We start from the raw sequence: 23063 nt of genomic DNA on the forward strand, positions 1-23063 counted from the left end.
CCACTTGCATTTTTTAAACATGCTTTCGAACTGCTAGGTTGGCAGAAGCTGGGACAAGTCACGGGAGCTCACTCCGTTACACGGTGCTAGGGATTCGAACCGCCAAACTGCCGATCCCCTTTCTGATCTTTAGCCACTGAGCCTCCATGTCCCTTTATCGTGAAGTGTATTCCACCCTCAAATCAATATATATATATAATATTCACACCAGTTTTGAGGGCTGTCAGCAGTTTCCAAAGAGTCCTTAAATCCATTTTAGGCTTATGGAAAATCTTACTGAATCATAGGGCTGGAAGGGACCTCGGAAGGTCATCTAGCCCAACCCCCTGCTCAAGCTGCCGCATGTGCCCAAAGAGAGAGTTCCCACAACTTCGGGAAGGCAAAGCCTTTCCACCGATGAATTGTTCTCACTTCCAGTTGTGTAAAATCCCCTCCGCCAACAAGGAGTACCTTTAACCTGTTCTTCCTCCAGACCTGATGGCTTGGATCACAACACCCATCATCCCCCATCCAGCAAAGTTCCTCCACCCCCCACCCCCCCAGGCTGATGGGGCCTTCCCCCCCCCCCCCAAATGCCTTCAAAGTATCTTCCCCAGTCATAATATTTAGGCATGACTTAAGCTGGCTTTGATATACATTGCATTTCCCCCCTCCCTGTTGTTTATATATCCCCGAGGAATACAAAGCAAAGGAAGCGACATTCAAAAGGGATTAAAAGCAGAATTTGGTTAGAATATAAAACTGCCAACAAAAGTTTGGAGTTTCCCCTGATTGTTTTTTTAATATCCATCTTAGAAAAAACAGCATTTTTGTTTGTGAAAAAGTAGTTCTTCCTTTGAATGATTCTCTCTAATTCTTTTCTTTTTACGGAAAGGAACTTTCCCATGAAATTCGGGCGTGAAACCTGTGATTTATAGCCCTCTCCTATCAATATACCTTATTATGTGGGGTTCTCATTCCAGAACCAACAGGAACGGGACCAAGATCCATAAAATTGGGGGTGTAATTCCTGATTGGATTCACTGGGTTTTGGGGAAGGTGAATGTTGCATTATTAAGTCGAGCATTGGATGCAGAATTTCGGGTCCAATCTGATCAAAACTGAACCGGAGTTTAATGATTTCGCTTTCTCCGAGCACAAGACAGACAATAAACAATTTAGTGACTGCCCAAAATTATCCTAGCCCTGGAAAAAAGGCAACTTATGACCGTTTTTCACACTTACGACTGTTGCAACCTCCCCGTTGTCACGTGATCAGAATTCAGGCACTTTCCAATTGATTCATACTTACGACAGTCACTGTGCCCCGGGGACACTTTTGCAACTGTCTCACCAGTGAGGTCCATGCGGAAGCCCGATGCTACTCAACAACAGTTGAGGGGTCCTAACTTCACTGCATTTAACCACTGAGCCGAGGTGGTGCAGTGGTTAAATGCAGCACTGCAGGCTACTTCAGCTGACTGCAGTTCTGCAGTTCGGCTGTTCAAATCTCACCGGCTCAGGGTTGACTCAGCCTTCCATCCTTCCGAGGTGGGTAAAATGAGGACCCAGATTGTTGTTGGGGGCAATATGCTGACTCTGTAAACCGCTTAGAGAGGGCTGAAAGCCCTATGAAGCGGTATATAAGTCTAACTGCTATTGCTATTCACAACTCTGGTGTGTTTCACTTAACAGTGGTCTTAAAAGTGGAGCCAACTCACTTAACAACGGTCTCACTTAGCAACGGAACTTTTGGGGCTGCGTTGTCCCTCGAGGGATACCTGTGCGTTGTTGGTTTGGCAGATGTATCTCAGGGTTTTCTCAGACTTAACTTGTTACCTGCCAGGACATACACAATCCTGTTTTAAATGCTCAGATAGTCCTCTGTTTTACAACTGTAATCCGATCGTAAGCGGTAATGGCCATAAAACAAGGCATCACTTGGCTAATTTAACAAGATTTTTTGTTTGTTCGCTTGTGGTGGGTTTTTTTTTTTTTTTGGTAAAAAGTTTTTTTTATTTTCAAAACAAACAAATCCTCCTTCTTTACATACTGTAGAAAGTGTATCAGCTGGTTACAAAAGGCTTTTGTGCATCTCTTCCACCGTCATCAAATATAGTTCATATTAACTCTAATATCTTAACTCGGATATTTATTATATTACCATCATCATGCCTGCACTTTTATTTGACTATAGTAATTTAAACGTCCTTCATCCTAAAATATACCAATATTTAATACATAACCACATGCTGGCATTTCATTTACTTATTTATAAAATCCTCCATTAACATTAAATCCTCATATCCTGTTTTAGCTAAACATCCATAATATTTAATACCAAAATTTTTCTAATCCCCCATGTATATAATTTATTATCATTATCCTTTCTTTATTTAACTATATCCTATATCATAACATTACATTATCCCCCTATTAGTTAAAATTTAACTGACTAATTTTGTTTTTTTATTATTATTGTTATTAATAAACTTTATATATAGTCCAAAAATATTTCTAACCTTCCCTTCTCATATCCAGTTATTACTTATCATAACAACTCAAGATTGTATACATTACTATCATTATCAATTTTTATTTAACTATACCTATTAGTTAAAATTTAACTGTGACTAATTTTGTTTTTTTATTATTATTGTTATTAATAATCTTTATATATAGTCCAAAAATATTTCTAACCTTCCCTTCTCATATCCAATTATTACTTATCATAACAACTCAACATTGTATACATTACTATCATTATCAATTTTTATTTAACTATACCTATTATCACTGAATTTAAGTAAGTTTAGCTAATTTTTGAATTATACTCTTCCATCTATCAACCTGTATCAACCTGTGGTGGGTTGTTTTATTTTATGTGCCGAGGTGGCGCAGTGGTTAAATGCAGCACTGCAGGCTACTTCAGCTGACTGCAGTTCTGCAGTTCGGCTGTTCAAATCTCACCGACTCAGGGTTGACTCAGCCTTCCATCCTTCCGAGGTGGGTAAAATGAGGACCCGGATTGTTGTTGGGGGCAATATGCTGACTCTGTAAACCGCTTAGAGAGGGCTGAAAGCTCTATGAAGCGGTATATAAGTCTAACTGCTATTGCTATTGCTATTGTTAAATGAAACCACCTAAGTATTATTATTTTTTAAAGCAACATCTGCTTTATCTCCGGATTCTCTACTTCTTCCCTTTATTCTTGCTCAGACTTGAACAGGGATGCACCCAATTGCAAACTGGCCAACTCCTTCTTGATGATGGTCTTACAAAGGGTTTGATGTTGCGTGCCTTCCAGGAAACTTGAGTCAAGGGAATCATGATTGAATGCTAGACCTTGCATTGGGCTGGTGGAACGTAGAGGGAGCCGCTTTTAACTGTTTTATTTATTAAGAGGCATACGCTGAATTGCAATTAAAAGCCCAACAGTTTCCGGAGAACCGAGTAGGGAAAACCTCCTCCAGGAGAGTCTTCGTTTTATTCCTGGGGTATGAAATGGCAGCGCTAATTTAAAATCTGCCGTAACGCCTACAAAAAAGGAGACTCTAAAAACAATCCAGAGATAAATCCATCCGACAGTTGTTCTGGCATCTTGGGACTCGGTTCTGCCCTTTTAATTAATCATCTTCCATTTTTACGGGAGGAATAAACACGGAAGGCTCATGAAGTTGTAAAAGGACTGTGGATTTAAGAAAAGGTCTGTCGAAGCTTGGAGAGCCAGCGTCGCCTAGTGATTAAGGCAGCAGGTCAAAAAAAAAAAACCTGGGAGATTGGGAGTTCTAGTTTCCTCCTTAGACGTAAAAGCCGGCTGGGTGTCTTTGGGCCAGTCGACAGGAGACTGGGAGTTCTAGTCCCACCTTAGGCATGAAAACCAGCTGGGTGACTTTAAGCCAATCACCAGAAGACTGGGAGTTCTAATCCCACCTTAGGCATGAAAGCCAGTTGGGCGACTTTAAGCCAATCACCAGGAGACTGGGAGTTCTAGTTCCACCTTAGGCATGAAAGCCAGTTGGGCGACTTTAAACCAATCACCAGAAGACTGGGAGTTCTAGTCCCACCATAGGCATGAAAGCCACCTGGGTGACTGTGGGCCCATAACCAGAAGACTGGGAGTTCTAGTCCCACCTTAGGCATGAAAGCCACCTGGGTGACTTTGGGCCCATTACCAGAAGACTGGGAGTTCTAGTCCCACCTTAGGCATGAGAGCCAGCTGAGTGACTTTGGGCCCATAACCAGGAGACTGGGAGTTCTAGTCCCACTTTAAGCATGAAAACAAGCAGGATGACTTCACCCCAGTTCCTCTCCAGCCCAATCCACCTCCAAAGGGTTGTTGTTATGGGGGCAGGTATGTTGAATATATTTGACCCTTGGTTTATTTGTAAATAGAATCAAAGGGGGAGGGGGCTGCAAGTAAATAAATAATGTCTGCGTTCCCTTGTATCATAACAGCAGTCATTTAAAAAAATGAGATATTTCAGAATACATGCGGATTATCTGAGGATTTCAGACCTCTCCTATCTTCCTAGCACGGTTTTTGATTTCCACCAACGGTTTTCCCAGTAGCCGCGACCACTGCTTTGCTTAAGGACAAACACTTCGACGTCATGTGCGAACCCACCAAAGAGACACACTCCCACTTGCTCCAGACCCCCCTGGTACTCAAACGCACGAGCTACAGCTGTTGGCATTCCATAAAATTGAAATATTCATTTCAAACTCCGGCCACCAGCCGCTCAATTATCCAAATGAGGCTTCCCCCAGCGACTTTTCTTTCTTTTTTAAAAAAAGAAACGAATTCTGTGATTATTATTATTGTTATTTTGGACACCGGTTCGGTGGCTCAAAAGGGACGCGGCGGCTCAGGGGCCAAGACGCTGAGCTTGTCGGTCTGGAAGGTCGGCAGTTTGGCGGTTCGAATCCCTAGCGCCACGTAACGGAGTGAGCTCCCGTTACTCATCCCAGCTTCTGCCAACCTAGCAGTTCGGAAGCATGTAAAAAATGCAAGTAGAAAAATAAGAACCGCCTTTGCTGGGAAGGGAACAGCGTTCCGTGCGCCTTCGGCGTTGAGTCATGCCAACCACATGACCACGGAGGCGTCTTCGGACAGTGCTGGCTCTTCGGCTTTGAAACGGAGATGAGCACCGCCCCCGAGAGTCGGGAACGACTAGCACATAGGTGCGAGGGGAACCTTTACCTTACCCATAATAACTGCTTTGCTTAGCAAGGTAGATTTTGGTTCCAATGGTGGCTGTAAATCCAGAACAGCCTGTAGTTGGTATTTACAAAGCATTTAACGTTGAATTGATGGCCCAGTGTGTTAATTTGAGAAACTGTCGGTACCAATACGTCCCTAGAATCAATCTGGTATTAGTGTATCTCAGACAGACAGACAGACAGACGGGAAGGAACTCGGTCTGTTTCCAAACTAAGCTTTTTTACCCTTGCTTTTGAAAGAATTCTTATTTATCCCACGTCAACTGAGATCTGCCTCAATCCAAGGAATGCCGTATGTGGATTCACATATGGCAATTCCACACGGTTTATTTTTGGAATGCGTTCATCAAGTTGTATATTTTATGACACATCTTTTATCGATTATGCTGGTTTTGATTGATTGCATCAACTCCCTGATTTTGGACTGGCCCCATCACAATGGATCCCAGATTTTGAATAAATTGACTTCAGCTCGCTCCTCTTCGCCCTACTTCTCTCCCACCCCAAAATTCCCTGTACACAGTGGTGTTCTGGGCCAATTTTGTTTTTCAACCTTGGCAGGTTTAAGGGCCGTGTTGTTAAGTGAAGCGCTGCAGTTGTTCAGTTAGTCCCGCGGCCGTTAAGCGAATACAGAGATTCCCCATTGACTTGGCTTGTCAGAAGGCCGGAAATGGGGAATCGCACGACCTCAGGACACTGTGACCGTTGTAAGTACGAACCAGTTGACAAGAGTCTGAATAGAATTCTTCATTGGCCAAGTGTGAATTTGTCTTCGGTTCGTAAGCTCTCAGTGTACATCTGAGATATAAATGATAAATCATCATAGCCATGATGATTTATTTATAGACCCCTCACATCCTGGACATAAATTGTTTCACGGGCATTGCACAACTAGACACAAGGACAGTTTACCCCCTGAATGCCATCGCTCTGCTTAACAACTAATTCACACAACGCTGTCAATAATTTACTAAGAATGTATTACTATTATTCTTCTCTTCCTTCCTAGTATCTCTCTCTCCCCACTTATGACTGTAACCATGTTGCTTCTACCTTTTAATTTATTTTGTTTTTATTTGTTTCCTAGATTTGATAGCTTATTAGTAACTACGAGTATCGCTAAGTGTTGTGTCTATTTATTCTTGATGAATGTATTTTATTCTCTTTAGGTACACTGAGAGCATATGCACCAAAGACAAATTCCTTGTGTATCCAATCATACTTGGCCATAAATAAAGAATTCTGTTTTAGCCATCATTAAATGCATTCATCCTGAATCATAAGATACAGCACTTAGTGATAAGTCACCATTTTTTAAAAAGTTTTTTATTTTATTTTATTATTTTCTTATGTTTTTTTTAAATTTTTTATTTTATTTTTTTTTTTATTTTTTTTACACTTTGGTATATTTTATTTTTCATTTTCATACACTCACATGTATACCCCATACAGTATTAAACAGTAATTGCATCAATTCCTCTTGTCGACAATGCCCCAGAAAATAAAAGCCCAATATACCTCTTCCATTCTCCATACACCTCTTTCTTCCACCACCCTCCAACTTTCTATCTTCCCTCCATCATCCCCCTCTACCCATCTTCCCCTCGCCCTCTACCACTCCTCTCTCCAGATTCGCTCCCCCCCTTCCCTTTCGCCTTCCCCCCCCCTCTCTCCCATCCCTCTCTACCCATCTTTCTTCTTTCCTCCTCCTCCTCCCCTCGGTCTATTTCCACTATACGTTAATGTGTTTGCCTTATCCTATTTTTAAAGAAAAATTAGAGAAAAACAGTATACATGTGAAGTCACATTGCATTGAGATCTAACACATCGTGTCTAGCCAAATGTATATCCCTCCCTCCCTCCAACCGACCCCCAACCCCCCTCCTCCTCCCCCCCCCCCGACTTCCCAGAACCCGTACACTGTATAGAAAGTTTTTTATTAGCTAAACATTAAAAAACATTGGACATAGTGCGACATTTTTGGCATAAACATTTCCATGATGATGATTGGATCTTACAACAATTACATTTTATATAAATTACGTAGGTGTATGTAGTCCAGTCAGATTACCTGTCCGTTGATTCTTTCTTTTATATAATTACTAATCATATAAATACATATCCAATTCCCTACCTATCTTCCCTACACATTCTTAATACCCTATTTTCCCATTCTTAACTTGTCTGTGTTTTTCTGTCCCTCATTTCTAACCATCGGTACCATTTGTCCCAGATTTTGGATAGTCACCAATTTTGATCACGTGGCCATGGGGATGTTCATAGGTGTGGGGGGGAAAATGTCACAAGTCTAATTAATTTAGATGAAGATCTAGGATTCAGCTAAACTCTTGAATGGTTTCCACCCGAGTTTAAAACAGAGCGGAGCAAAGATTTAGCAAGATGATGATTGCTGGCCATTCGGTGAAAAACACCTTGGCAGGAAAGTTTTAATTTTTTGCAAAGGCCGGAAGGCTTTGAATCCCACCTGCCGTTAATAACCTGGCCCTGATCTCATCTTGAAGACTGGTCCCTGGGACTTCAACCTCCCCATCACGCGGAGGGATTTTGCTCTGCTCTGCAATGATTCGATTCTCATGTCAAAAAGACAGAGCAGGTTTTGTCTTGCTAGCCTTGGACTGAAGCCTGATGCTCAAAGCGAAGGCCATTTTTGGCACTTCCTCAAGACAGTTTCGCTTTCACAAAGATAAGTTTAACTCCTTGGAGTCTCGGTTAGAAAAACGGGGATCTATCCCCGCGAGCCTGTCGCTGGTGCAACCCCCTGCTTTCTGCACAGCCAGTCCTTGCTTAGCGACCATTCATTAACAGGTAGCCCTCGACGTAGCCCTAGCTTTCCGTCCTCAATTGAAACGTCGGTTCAGTGAATATTGCCCCCTTTTACGACTTTCCTGGCCACCGTTGTTAAATGAACCACGGCAGTTCTTAACTTAGGAACGCAGTTATTAAGTGAGCCCAACTGCCCCCTTGGGCAGAGGGTCGCAAAAGGGGATCGTGTGACTCCGGGACGCAGCAACGGTCGTAAGTATGAACCCCGTTGCCAAGCATTTGAATTTTGATCTCAACGATCCAAGGTTGGTAACTGTGAAAAATGGTCGCAAGTCGCTTTTTGCATTGCTGGCGTAACTTTGAAATGGTTCCCCAAATGAACCGTTGTAAGTCGGGGACTATCTATGTCTTCAGAAATGGCTTAGATGAGGGACTAGAAGGGGAACTCATCAAATTTGCAGGTGGCACCAAGGTGGTAGCCAACACCCCAGAAAGCAAGCTAAAGAGACATTGGCAAACTTGAACACTGGGCCCTGTTGTGACTCAGCAGACGTCTTCTGTGAGTCTTTCCTGGATGCAAGATTACCAATGCAACTGGGGCTCCTTAGTGGCGTATTCTGGTGATAAAAGGACGGATGGCCCTGGTTGCAGGAGTCAACGTTCCTTGGTTCGTTCAACATTCATTGATCATCGGTCGTGGTTTATTTGAGATACACTTGGAGAAGTGATTTGCTTTCTGTAACCCTGATTCAAGGAGACACTTGGAGAAGTGCATTGCTTTGTTTGGTATTCTGTTATCTCGTCAGAGACTTTATTTATGTTTATTTTTGGGCTCGCAGCCAGTCTGAGCCAAGAACTGATAAAGAGAGTTCCTTTTAAGTTTGTCTGCCTGTCGTCTGTTAACGAGCGGAGAAGGGGGGACAGAACAGGGCCCTAGCCAATAAAATGAAATTTAATGTGGGGGAAAAGCAAAGTTTTACAGCTGGGCAGGAAAAACCAAAGGGACACAAGCACAAATTAGGCGAAACCTGCCTCAAAAACAGTAACTGCCAGAAGGCGTCCTAGTGGGCGATTAATATGAGCCAGCGGTGTGGAATTAGTGGAATATAATCCAGGAGAGAAGCAACTTGGAATTGAGGAGAAACTTCCTAACATTCCTCCTGAGGAGGAATGATGATGTCCTTGGTGCTCTCTGAGCTTGGTTGCTTTCTTGTAGACGTCTCATTACTGCCTTGAGTAACATCATCAGGACTAGCAGGGGTGTGGGGTTTGCAAGGAAGAGGAAGAGCACCGTGGAGTCATTGGCTTTAGGGATGACATGATAACCGTCAGGGTTCCAGATGGCACCCAAAATTAAATCAGAGTCCGAGGCAAAGTATTGCTCAAAGTTCCAGTTGATTAAGAGAGCCATGTTGGCACAACTGGGAAAACCCGAATCTGAAAGCTTCCCGGTTTTCCCCACCCCGTTGAAAGTTCAAGATCTTGCTCCCACACCCACAAGTCCATCCCATGGTCCAATCTCCCCCCGCCATGATGGCAATTGCTCCCATGTCAGGTGCAGAGGTGCAAAGACAAAGGATGACCTTGGCTTTCTCGAAAGAATGTTGTTATGGCTACATAGCATCTAATCCCGTACAATCCCATTTTCCCACAATAGAAAATGCCTAGGAGAATAATAGCAAGTGTGGCAGGCCGAAGACCCAAAAGAAAAGATGGCTGCAGGCCTGACAACAGCAGTGTTCCAATATTTGAGGGGCTGCCACAAAGAAGAGGGGGTTCAAACTATTCCCCAAAGCACCTGAAGGCAGGACAAGAAGCCATGGATGGAAACTAATCAAGGAGAGAAGCAACTTAGAGCTGAGGAGAAATTTTCCTGACAGTGAGAACAATTAACCAGTGGAACAGAAGTTGCCTCCAGAAGTTGTGGTTGCTCCCTCCCTGGAGGTTTTCAAGAGAAGACTGGACAGGCTCTTGACTTAAAATGGTTTTGAGTCTCCTGCTTGAGCAGGGGATGGACTAGAAGACCTCCAAGGTCTCTTGCAACTCGATTATTCTCCAAAGCACCTGAAGGCAGGGCAAGGAACAATGGATGGGAACTCATCCAGGAGAGAAACAATTATTGGAATTAAGGAGAAACTTCCTAACGGTGAGGACAATTAACGGTTCCACCACAAATCCGCGAAGCCCTTATCCGCGGAGACATTAGCGCGAAGACTAATTCGCGCCGTTCTAAGCGCTAAGGAAAAACGCGACCCTACCGCGATGACATAATCGCGGAGGGCAAATCCGCGCATTCCCAAGCACTCAGTACCCTAAACCTAACCCTAAACCTAACCCTAAACCTAACCCTAAACCTAACCCTAAACCTAACCCTAAACCTAACCCTAAACCTAACCCTAAACCTAACCCTAAACCTAACCCTAAACCTAACCCTAAAACAAACCCTAACCCTTAATTGAAATCGGCTTTCTGCCATGGCGCCGTTTTAAAGCGCCCTTCTGTTGCCGCGCTGTTGCCGCGGCGGTGATGACGCGCGGTGATGACGTCGCGGCTTTAGCACCGCGATTTTATCACCGCGATTTTGACAAGCGCGGTTTTGTCGTGCCACGCAATTAACCAGTTGAAGGACTTGCCACCAGAAGTTGTGGGTGCTCCTCCCTCTCTGGAGGTTTTCAAGAAAAGACTGGACAAGTATTTGTCTGAAACGGTATTGGGGCCTCCTGCGTGGGCAGGGGATGGACTAGAAGACCTCCAAGGATCCCTTCCGGCTCTATTCTGTTCCACCTGAAGACAAAGAGCCTTGATTGCAATTCAGAAATCTTGCTTTTCCAAGGTCATCCCCGCATTCCAGTAAGGAGTGGGAGCTCCGCGCGTGGTACGAATAGCATTTTTGAGAAATTGCATGAACTATATATGTGGGTGGAGGTGAAGGGAAGGAGTTGGTGGTGCAAAAGAGGAAGTTTGATGTAATCCTTGGCTGTTTTCTGGTCATTGTTTTCAATCGAGTGGAATGCAGGCCGGGCCAAGACTCCCTTGGCAGAAACCGCCACGTTTTTCTTTTTTTTCCAACCCTTTCTCCAAACTGTTGGATCTGGATGAAATCCTCCCGTTGCTTTCCAAACGGTGAAAAATTTGGACGTGGGTTTTCGGGGTGGGTGGGGAGAGCGAAGAATGTGTCAAAACTGCAGGGAAGAAAGTCATGGAGTCAAGCTTGAAGACTGAAATTAAAATCTCTCGAGGGCGCCTGAGCTGTCGGCTGCAGCTCAGCTCCATCACGCATGTGTGTGCGCGCCAGTTGATTTTCGGGTCTCAGCCGTGCATAAGGGAGATGCGCGCACGTGCAGAAAGGAGGAAGGGTCGTGCGTGCATGCATTGGGGGGGGATGGGGTGGTGGCCCCACCATGCCCCGTTTTTGGACCCAGGAGGCTTCAGGGAGGTCTGCCAGGCCCAATAACGCTCACAGGGGTATGTGGCGCCTCCCTGCACCCCGTTTTTGGACCCAGGAGGCTTCATAGAGGCCTGCTAGGCCCAATAAAGCTCACAGGTATGTGGTGTCTCCCCGCACCCCGTTTTTTGGTCCCAGGAGGTTTCAGAGAGGCCTGCTAGGCCCAATAAAGCTCACAGGGGTATGTGGCGCCTACCCGCACCCGGTTTTTGGACCCAGGAGACTTCAGAGAGGCCTGCTAGGCCCAATAACGCTCACATGGATATGTGGTACCTCTCCGCACCCCATTTTTGGTCCCAGGAGACTTCAGAGAGGCCTGCTAGGCCCAATAAAGCTCACAGGAATATGGGGTGCCTCCCCGCACCCCGTTTTTGGTCCCAGGAGGCTTCAGGGACGTCTGCTAGGCCCAATAAAGCTCACAGGAGTATGGGGTGCATCCCTGCACCCCATTTTTGGACCTAGGAGGCTTCAGGGAGGTCTGCTAGGCCCAATAATGCTCACAGGGGTATGTGGTGCCTCCCTGGCCCCTGTTTTGGGATCCAGGAGGCTTCAGGGAGGCCTGCAAGGCCCAATAACGCTCACAGAGGTATGTGGTGCCTCCCCGCACCCCGTTTTTGGTCCTAGGAGGCTTCAGAGAGACCTGCTAGGCCCAAAACACCCCATGTGAAGGGGAAACTATGGCACACGTGCCACAAGTGACGCATGGCATCCTCTCTGCGGGCCCTCGCCCAAGCTCAGCTCCACCGCGCATGTGCGCGCCTCCTGTCGGCCAGCTGATTTTCGGGTCTCTGCTGCGCATGTGGGAGATGTGTGCACATGTGCAGACGGGCAGAACGGTCTCATGCACATGTGCAGTGCCGGGCGCGGGGGTGGTGCATCTTCTGCGTCCCGTTTTTGGTTCCAGGAGGCTTTGGGGAGGCCTGCTAGGCCCCAAACACCCCACGTGGGTGTGTGGCGTGCCCCTCCACGCCCCGTTTTTGGTCCCAGGAGGCTTTGGGGAGGCCTGCTAGGCCCAAAATGGGGTAGGGGGAACGGCATGTGCGGGGGGGGGGCATATGGGGAGCATGCAGGGGGTCACGCACGCATTGCATTCTAGGTGTGGCCATGCGAGGACAAAACGATTAGCCATCGGTGCTATAGGCAGTTCCTCAGCTTACGACTTCAGTTGAGCCCTGAATTGCTGTGGCTAAGTGAGACCGTGACGTTAGGCGTGTTTTGCCTCGTTTTACGACCTTCCTGGCCACCGTTGTTAAAAGTGAATCGACGCAGGTCAGTAGCGCGGTGGTTAACTCAATCTGCCTTTCCCCGTTGACTTTGCTCATCCGGAGGTGGCATAATATTTTTGTGTTAATAAACAAGATATTTTGGAAGTAGAGTTATCTTAGTAACCAACTTCCAGTTTCAGCGGAAGGCAGGGCAAGAAGCAATGGGTGGAAACTAATCAAGGAGAGAAGCAACTTAGACCTAAGGAGAAATTTCCTGACAGTGAGAACAATTAATCAGTGGAACAGAACTTGCCTCCAGACGTTGTGAATGCCCCAACACTGGAAGCCTTTAAGATGTTGGATTGCCATTTGTCTGAAATGGTATGGGGTTTCCTGCCTAGGCAGGGGGTTGGACTAGAAGACCTCCAAGGTCCCTTCCCAACTCTTTTGTTCTGTATTTAACTAGCCTTTTATTATTGCAGTTTTAATATTTTTGAAATAATTAGGAATCTAATAACACCCTTTCCGGCTAATTTATTCCTTCTAATAAGATGTCAATGTTTTCATCACAAAAAACCAGGGGGGCTCTAATAGCGCCTTTTCCTAGTTGTCAATTTTGCTTCCGACTAAAGTTTTAAATATTTTTACAATAAAAATCAGAAGGCGTTTGGTAGCACCTGTTCCAATGAATGTCAAAATGTTTCCCATAGTTCTAAAAAGAGGATATTGGATGCCTTCTGATTTAAAAAAAAAACCCCAAATACAGCCACTTGGTGTTAACTAGCAGAAGAAACTTTTAACTGTGTGGTTAAAGTTTCCTTTCTATTTTTTAACATATGAGAAATGTTGCTTATTTCCAGAATGGTTCATTGTTATTTTAGTCCCCTGGTATTCTGTTTCTGTTTCCTCCATCTCCAGCGCAGTGCCTCTAACCGCTTTTAACTATTTCTGTTTTAATTTCTCTTTCCGCTAATTTAAATACCAGCCTGCAAGTCGGTTCCTGAATGAATTCATTTCCTACGTTTAGGCAATAGGCTCACTCATCTTCTGATTGAGCAGGCTTGTTTAGCTGCTAAACTATTAAAAAAAGAAACACTTTAATGAGCGTTGCAAATAATTAAACGTTTTGGCTGGTGTGTGTGTGTGTATGTGTGTGTTTGATGGTTTTGTGGTTATCCACTCTGACCTTGCTTAATACAGATGGTCCTTGACTCACAACACATCGCTTAGGGACCGAAGATACAAGTGGCTTATGACCGTTTTTCACACTTACGACCATTGAAAACATCCCCATCGAAATTCAGATGTTAGGCAGCTGGCTCGTTTTTATGACGGTTGCAGTGTCCCAGGGTCACACGATTCCCCTTTTGCCTCCAGACGTTGTGGAGGTTTTTAAGAAGAGGTTCGACCTGCGCTTGTCTGAAATGCTAGCGGGCTTCCTGCCTGAGCAGGGGGTTGGACTAGAAGACCTCCAAGGTCCCTTCAAACTCTGGTTATTCCGTTCTGTTCTGTTCTTGTTGATGCTTGGGTAAGGAATTGGGCCTTGGAGAAAACCCAGGCCAGAACTGGGCTTGTTTAGGTGCAAACTGAAGTCCTCCAACTACCGTTTGTCTGAAGCGATAGAGGGCTTCCTGCCTGAACAGGAACAAGTTTGGATTAGAACAGGGGTCACCAAGATTTCGGACCTCGGGGACCGAGGTGGTGCAGTGGTTAAATGCAGCACTGCAGGCTACTTCAGCTGACTGCAGTTCTGCAGCTCAGCTGTTCAAATCTCAACGGCTCAAGGTTGACTCAGCCTTCCATCCTTCCGAGGTGGGTGAAATGAGGACCCAGACTGTGGGGGCGATATGCTGACTCTGTAAACCACTTAGAGAGGGCTGAAAGCCCTTTGAAGCGGTATATAAGTCTAACTGCTATTGCTATTCACAACTCTGGTGTGTTTCACTTAACAGTGGTCTTAAAAGTGGAGCCAAACTCACTTAACAATGATCTCACTTAGCAACGGAACTTTTGGGGCTGCGTTGTCCCTCAAGGGATACCTGTGCGTTGTTGGTTTGGCAGATGTATCTCAGGGTTTTCTCACACTTAACTTGTTACCTGCCAAGACGCACACAACTGTTTTAAATGCTCAGATAGTCCTCTGTTTTACAACTGTAATCCGATCGTAAGCGGTAATGGCCATAAAACAAGGCATCGCTTGGCTAATTTAACAAGACTTTTTGTTTATTCGCTTGTGGTGGGTTGTTTTTTTTTTTTGTAAAAAGTTTTTTTTATTTTCAAAACAAACATACAAATCCTCCTTCTTTACATACTGTAGAAAGTGTATCAGCTGGTTACAAAAGGCTTTTGTGCATCTCTTCCACCGTCTGCTATTGCTATTAAATTCATAATTTTAAATCCCGCAGACCACTAATATGACCTGCCTAATGACTGGCTGGCTGGGCGTGGCTAGGTGGTCATGTGACTGGGTGGGTGTGGCCAACTCGCTGTCACTCACATCGAGGGGTGCCTTGCCAGCCTCTACTGGCCCCTCCCCTCCCAGCCACTCCTCGCCTGCCCACCCAGGGTCCTTAGGGCCCCAACAGGGAGCAGTTGCTGGAGCGAAGCAACCCCCAGGAGAAAGAGTTGGCAAAACAGCTCAGTTCAAATTGGATCCGACCGAGAAGGAGACTCAGCAGAAGCACCTCACTGAGGACTAGGAGCATAGGCTTTCCAAGCAGAGGGAAGACCTGCGGGAGGGCAAGGCCAGGTGCCGACGCCTGGAGGCTCAGCGGGCTGAGATGGTCAGCCAGTTCCAGGCCGTGATGCCGTCCCACTGGAACGAGGCCCTCCGGCTCTTCCCCACCAGCGGTGCTTCCCTCCAGCCTTTGCCCAAAGCCCCCCACCAGGAGGCTGAAGCAGACCCCAAGTGGGAATTTCTCCCCCCCCCCAAAAAAAGACCCTGAAGGGGGAGACTCCCTGCAGCAACACAAGCGTTCATTGCACGTATCAGTTTGAGGACCCCTGATTTAGTGCAATATAAAAAACGCAAATAATTTTTCTGCAGGCCACCAAAATTTTCTCACGGACCACCCGTTGGTGACAACTGGACTAGAAGACCTCCAAGGTCCCTCCTTCTTCTTCTGTTCTCTTTGAGGCATCTTAACCGGCCTGCTTCTTGGTTTTTGCGGTCAATTGGAAAACATTCTGCCTCCATCTCGTTCTCCCAACCCAGGCAAGGGAGAAAGCTGTTCCTTTTTTCGATGCTGCCTCCGAAAAAATATCTCTTGTTGGCGGTACACTCTGGCACGCAGAGGAGACCTTGTGGTGGCCTTGATATCTGCTGTCCCGAAGCCAGCTTCTCAAGGAGGAGACACGGGAAGGGTGAGGCATGGCTGCTTTCCATGCTCTGCTGTCCTCTGCAGGAATTTCTCTCAAGTTTATTCCCTATTAAAAAAAAAAAAGAGGTGTAGAAAAAAGATTGTAGCTGAGTCCCGTTGCTTTTATCCCCATTTGGAAGTTGGTACTTCAGCCTGCAGGTCTTGGCAAGACCACGCTTGGAATGTTGCCTCCAGTTTTGGTTGCCATGATTAGAGAATAGAATAGTGTATATTATATTGTAGTATAGGAATAGGAATAAAGAAAGAAGGACAGAGTATGGAATGGAATGGAATAAATAGAATAGAATAGTATAGTATAGTATAGTGTAGTATATTGTAGTATATTGTATATTATAGTATATTGTAGTATATTGTAGTATATTATAGTATATTATAGTATATTATTGTAATAGAATTGGAATTGGAATAAGGAAAGAAGGAAGGGGTATAGAATGGGATGGGATGGGATAGGATAGGATAGGAATATGAATAAGGAAAGAAGGAAGAAATAGGATAGGATGGAATAGGAATAAGGAATAAGGAAAGAAGGAAGGAAGGGGTATAGAATGGGATGGGATAGGATAGGAATAGCAATAAGGAAAGAAGGAAGGATAGGATAGGATGGAATAGGAATAAGGAATAAAGAAAGAAGGAAGGAAGGGGTATAGAATGGGATAGGATAGGAATAGGAATAAGGAAAGAAGGAAGGATAGGATAGGCTAGGATGGAATAGGAATAAGGAATAAGGAAAGAAGGAAGGAATATAGAATGGAATAGGATAGGAATAGGAATTGGAATAAGGAAAGAAGGAAGGGGTATAGGATGGGATGGGATAGGAATAGGAATGAGGAAAGAAGGAAGGGGTATAGGATGGGATGGGATGGGATAGGAATAGGAATGAGGAAAGAAGGAAGAATAGGATAGGATAGGATGGAATAGAAATAAGGAAAGAAGGAAGGAAGGAATATAGAATGGAACGGATAGGAATTGGAATAAGGAAAGAAGGAAGGGGTATAGAATGGGATGGGATGGGATGGGATAGGATAGGATAGGATAGGAATAGGAATAAGGCAAGAAGGAAGGAATATAGAATGGAAGAGGATAGGAATAGGAGTAGGAATTGGAATAAGGAAGGAAGGAAGGAGAATGGAACGGAACAGAACAGAATAGAAAAATAGAAATAATAGAACAGAACAATAGAATTAAAAAAATTGAAATAGAATAGAATAGGATCTTGGAGGTCTTCTAGTCCAACCCCCTGCTTAGGCAGGAAACCCTATACCATTTCAGACAAATGGTTATCCAACATCATCTTGGATTGGATAACCATTTGTCAAATAGACATTGTGACTCTAGAAAGAGCAGAGAAGAGCAACAAAGAGGATTAAGGGACTGGCAACTAAAACATATGAAGAACGGTTGCAGGAACTGGGCATGTCTAGTTTAATGAAAAGAAGGACTAGGGGAGACAGGATAGCAGTCTTCCAATATCTCAAGGGGCTGCCCCAAAGAAGAGGGAGTCAAACTATTCTCCAAAGCACCTGAAGGCAGGACAAGACACAATGGGTGGAAATTAATCCAAGAGAGAAGCAACTTAGAACTCAGGAGAAAATTCCTGACAGTGAGGGCAATTAATCAGTGGAACAACTGGCCTCCAGAGGTTGTGAATGCTCCAACACTGGAAGTTTTTAAAAAGAGATTGGACAACTATTTGTCAGGAATAGTCTAGGGTCTCCTGCTCGAGGAGGGGGTTGGACTAGAAGACCTCCAAGGTCCCTTCCAACTCTTCTGTTAATCCCGCTCTCTTCATTTTTTAACACCAAAGAGAGAAAGACGGTTGCGAGAGATTCTAAGAACTCTTTTGATGTGTTAGAATCTTACTTTCCACTCTTGTCGTTTCTGTTTTTTAATCCTGGGGGGGTCGGGGGGGGGAGAGAGAGCAGTTTGCGTTCAGTTTTATACAGATTTCTGGCCTGTTGCTGAAGAGAATCCTGTATTTCTCTGCCGAGTTTCCTCTTTTAGCTTCCTTTCTGAACGCATGTCCGAGGGATAAATTTACACCGGCATTCTCCATTCCTCAGCAGTTGCTCACCCCGTAAAATAGTCCTGCTGTGGATTGAGTTACGAGAGGTTTTGTCATCTCGGCTAATGATGGCTGGACGCGGGCTTTTTTTAAACATGGGTGTCTGTTTCTCTGTAAAAGGTTTTCTAAGTTGGCCCTTCAGGAGGTTACTCCAGAATCCATCCACATTGTTGTTGTTAGTTGTGAAGTTGTGTCTGACCCATCGCGACCCCATGGACAACGTTCCTCCAGGCCTTCCTATCCTCTAACATACTCCGGAATCCATTCAAAGTCACGCCGACTGCTTTGGTGACTCCATCCAGCCACCTCCTTCTCTGCCGTCCCCTTCTTCTTTTGCCCTCCATCGTTCCCAGCATGAGTCCTGGGAGTCCTTCCTTCTCCTTAGGTGGCCAAAGTCTTTGAGTTTCCTCTTCAGGATCTGGTCTTCTAAAGAGCAGTCAGGGTGGATCTCCTCTAGGACTGACTGGTTGGATGGCCTTGCAGTCCAAGGGACTCAATGCAGGAGTCTTCTCCAGCACGACAGCAAAAAGGCCTCCATTCTTTGGCTTGCTTCCTTCTCACTAGGTGGCCAAAGTCTTTGAGTTTCCTCTTCAGGATCTGGCCTTCTAAGGAGCAGTCAGGGTTGATCTCCTCTAGGACTGACCACTTGGATGGCCTTGCAGTCCAAGGGACTCAATGCAGGAGTCTTCTCCAGCACCAGAGTTCAAAGGCCTCCATTCTTTGGCTTCCTTCCTTCTCATCAGGTGGCCAAAGTCTTTGAGTTTCCTCTTTAGGATCTGGCCTTCTAAAGAGCAGTCAGGGTTGATCTCCTCTAGAACTGACCGGTTGGATGGCCTTGCAGTCCAAGGGACTCAATGCAGGAGTCTTCTCCAGCACCAGAGTTCAAAGGTCTCCATTCTTTGGCTTCCTTCCTTCTCATCAGGTAGCCAAAGGATTTGAGTTTCCTCTTCAGGATCTGGCCTTCTAAAGAGCAGTCAGGGTTGATCTCCTCTAGGACTGACCGGTTGGATGGCCTTGCAGTCCAAGGGACTCAATGCAGGAGTCTTCTACAGCAAAAAAATCTTGCGCACACCGAACTGGCAGTAATGCCAGCAGAAACCCACACTGGGTTTGCTGCCCATTTATATTCTAGTGGCTTGTCCTGGGTCGGTTTTAGAAATTCTTTGCTTGCGCTGTTTACTGTTTCTTGATTGGGGTATTGTTTACTTCTGGATTGTTGGTCTGATGAAGTCCATCTCTACTAATTTGGGTGCTGGTTGCTGGTGAAGAGGTGCTGGGGTCTTTTTTGGGGTTGGGTGACAATCCCTTTTGCATATTCTACCAATGTTTATGTCTTTGCGCCTGTTGACAGCTGATTCGTCACAGTGCCAGGCTTCGGAAATTCCCTGGCGTTTTTTGGACTTGGCTCAGTCTAAGATGCTCACCTTTTCCCAATTGAAAGTGTGGTTAAATCCGTCAGCAGGTTGTGAAATGAAAGAACCCTCATCGTGCCTTCGGACTGCTTTGACTAGTCTTGACTAGTGTAGACTAGTCCTTACACTAGTGTTTGACTAGTGTGTAAGGTGTTATTTCTCAAGGTGGGAAATTCTGGGAATTAAAACCCATACATGCGGGTCTAGGTTGAGAAAACGTGGTCTATTCTATTCCGTTCTGTTCCATTCTCCTTCCTTCTTTCCTTCTTCCAATTCCTATTCCATCCTATCCTATTCTTCCTTCTTTCCTTATTCCTATCCTATCCCATCCCATCCCATTCTATACCCCTTCCTTCTTTCCTTATTCCTCTTCCTATCCTATTCTATCCCATCCCATTCTATACCCCTTCCTTCTTTCCTTATTCCTATTCCTATCCCATCCCATCTCATCCCATTCCTCTTCCTTCTTTCCTTATTCCTTATTCCTATTTCTATTCCATCCTATCCTATTCTTCCTTCTTTTCTTATTCCTATTCCTATCCTATCCTATCCTATCCTATCTATATTCCTCCTTCTTCCCTTCTTCCTATTCCTATTCCATCCTATCCTATTCTTCCTTCTTTTCTTATTCCTATTCCTATCCTATCCTACCCTATCCTATCCTATCCTATCCCATCTCATTCTATACCCCTTCCTTCTTTCCTTATTCCAATTCCTATTCCTATCCTATTCCATTCTATATTCCTCCTTCTTCCCTTATTCCTATTCCTATTCCATCCTATCCTATTCTTCCTTCTTTCCTTATTCCTATTCCTATTCCATCCTATCCTATTCTTCCTTCTTTCCTTATTCCTATTCCTATCCTATCCCATCCCATCCCATTCTATACCCCTTCCTTCTTTCCTTATTCCTATTCCATCCTATCCTATCCTGTGCATGTCTGTGCATGTCTGCGCGCCAGCGTATCGGGATCCCGAAGGCCAGCTGGACAATGCGCATGCCTGTTTTGGGGGCTTTGGGGGGCTGTTTTTCAGACCTTTTAGGGGGCATTTTCAGGTCATTTTCTGAGCTGTTTTTCAGTCCATTTTCAAGCTTGAAAACGATTCAAAAATCATCCCGAAAAGTGCCCCCCAATGGCCTGTTTTTTTAAACCAGAAAAGCCACTGTCGACGACACGCGGGCTCACAGAGAGGGCTATACTGTGCCACCTCTGGCAACTGTGCCATCGGTTCGCCATCACGGGTCTAGATGATGGTGACACCCAATTCAAATCCACTGAGCATCTCAAGGCACAATTCTTACTTCTGCATTGTCTCAAAATTCCGGGCCCAGAAGAGACATTCTCCCATATAATCTTGGATTGAACCTGGTTTGGAAGACACAAACACACCCTGGAGAAACTTCACAACAGAGCCCACACCAAAGGGGCCCCGGCTCCGCCAGCATAAGGAAGGGATTGTTTTGTCTCCTACACACTCCACTCGCTGACAACACCAAGCCCTTTGTCTCCTTACCAACATGCCATTCCTCTGCTCCGCCGTCCGTGCCCCCCCACTCCCCACTGTAAATTTCATTTTTTGAACAATCCCTTCCCACCTTTTGACAAAAGCAGATAAGGAAAGGCTCAGGTTGCGTGCGTGTTTCATTCCCTTTCGTTGTTGTTAATGGTTCAGCAAAGTACCCAGCCATGTCAGACGGTGGTATAGGTAAGGGCACTATGAGAGAACTAAATCTCAGAGCGACCAAACTCTTTGGAGAGCTCGTCCACGCATCTAAAATTGAGATGGCGAGATTTTTGGGAATTGATTGTAGATAGATGATAGATTAAGTATTTATACTGCTTCCCACTAATGTCCTTTTACATTTCACATACATAAATCAATGTTTTTCAGGCTCGGCAGCTTTAAGCTGTGTAGACTTCAGCTCCCAGAATTCCCCGGCCAGCATGAAATCTGGGAGTTGAAGTCCAGGCATCTCACCATTCAGTTCTGAGTTGAGTGATGGAGAAAGGAAGGATTTATATTCCTTAACAATCACCTGGACAATCGAAGTGCTTAAGTAGACCAGCTGCTTCCCAAGGAATATAATAAATCCTTCCATTCCCCACCACTCGGTCAGAACTGAAGAAGCTTCTTTGGGGGAGAAGCGAATTGTCTTGTCGGTCCTGGGATGACCCAGAAGCTCCATAGATAATACTTCAATATGTCCCAAAGGTGCTTTATTTTTTTCAAGAGACAACTGGACTTTCCGGTTTTTCTTTGAAGGAGTTTCACTCCTCATCCAAGAAGCTTCTTCAGCTCTGAAGAAGAACTGAACTGAGAACTGAAGAAGCTTCTTGGATGAGAAGTGAAACCTCTTCAAGAGGGGGAAAAAAACTCCCAAGAAAGTCCAGTTGCCTTTAAAAAAAAGCATCTATGGGACAATCATGATGACCTGGGTGGTTGAGAAGCTCCATAGACCTTTAACCTTGGAGGTTTGGTGTTTCTCAACCTTGTCAACTTGAAGATGTCTGGACTTCAACTCCCAGAATTCCCCAGCCAGCATTCGCTGGCTGGGGAATTCTGGGAGTTGAAGTCCAGACATCTTCAAGTTGACAAGGTTGAGAAACACTAGGCTAGAGAGAAGCCATGAGGCTTATTCGGTGGGAGCAGAGATCCTTTATGGCTATCAAGAGTTTTCTGTGGTCGGTTTAGTGGGGAAAGAAAGAAATATTTTCTGCTGGAGGTAGCAGCAATTTTAGCTTGAAGGCTAAACCTTGGAATGAGTGAACCTTTTGACCTCTGGGATAAGGGAGGGATCTAGATAGAGAAAGAATGCTTAGAACGAAAGGCCTTGTTTATGGAGATTGCTGGATCTTGCACTGTCGAATTGCATCCTTCCTGCGGAAGGCTGATCCCCGATTCCCAAGAATGAAACTTATCTTGCTTGTTGGGAAGGGATTTTCAATAAAAGAGGGAAGAAACCCAATATCCTTCCCTTCCCTTTCTCCTTTTTTTCCTTCCCTTTCTCTTTCTCTTTCCTTTCCCTTCCCTTTCTCCTCTTCCTTTCCTTTCTCCTTTTTTCCCTTCCCTTTCTTTTCCCTTCCCTTCCCTTCTCTTTCTCCTTCTCCTTCCCTTTCTCCTTGTTTTCCTTCCCTTTCTCCTTGTTTTCCTTCCCTTCCCTTTCTCTTTCCTTTCCCTTCCCTTTCTCCTCCTCCTTTCCTTTCTCCTTCTTTCCTTCCCTTCCCTTCCCTTTCTCCTTCTCCTTTCCTTTCTCCTTTTTTTCCTTCCCTTCCCTTTCTCTTTCATTTCCCTTCCCTTTCCTCATTTCCTTTCTCCTTTTTTCCTTCCCTTCCCTTTCTTTTTCCTTTTCTTCCCTTCCCTTCTCCTTCCTTGCTTCCTCCCTCCCTCTCTTTCCTTCCCTCTTTTCCTTCCTTCTTTTTCTTTCTTTCTTTCTTTTTCTCTCCTCCTCTCTTTCTCTCCCTCCCTCCCCATTTGCCTGTGTGGGGTGTGTAGGAGAGGATGTGTAAGGTTCAGGGCGATGTCGCAATCCTTCCACTGTGCAATCAGATCCTGGTCTGGTTCAAACTGTCAC

The sequence above is a fragment of the Thamnophis sirtalis genome, unplaced genomic scaffold (genome assembly GCF_051295495.1).
Source record: "Thamnophis sirtalis isolate CommonGarterSnake01/CBP01778 unplaced genomic scaffold, rThaSir2_p1.2 scaffold_2, whole genome shotgun sequence".
NCBI classification, from domain to species: domain Eukaryota; kingdom Metazoa; phylum Chordata; class Lepidosauria; order Squamata; family Natricidae; genus Thamnophis; species Thamnophis sirtalis.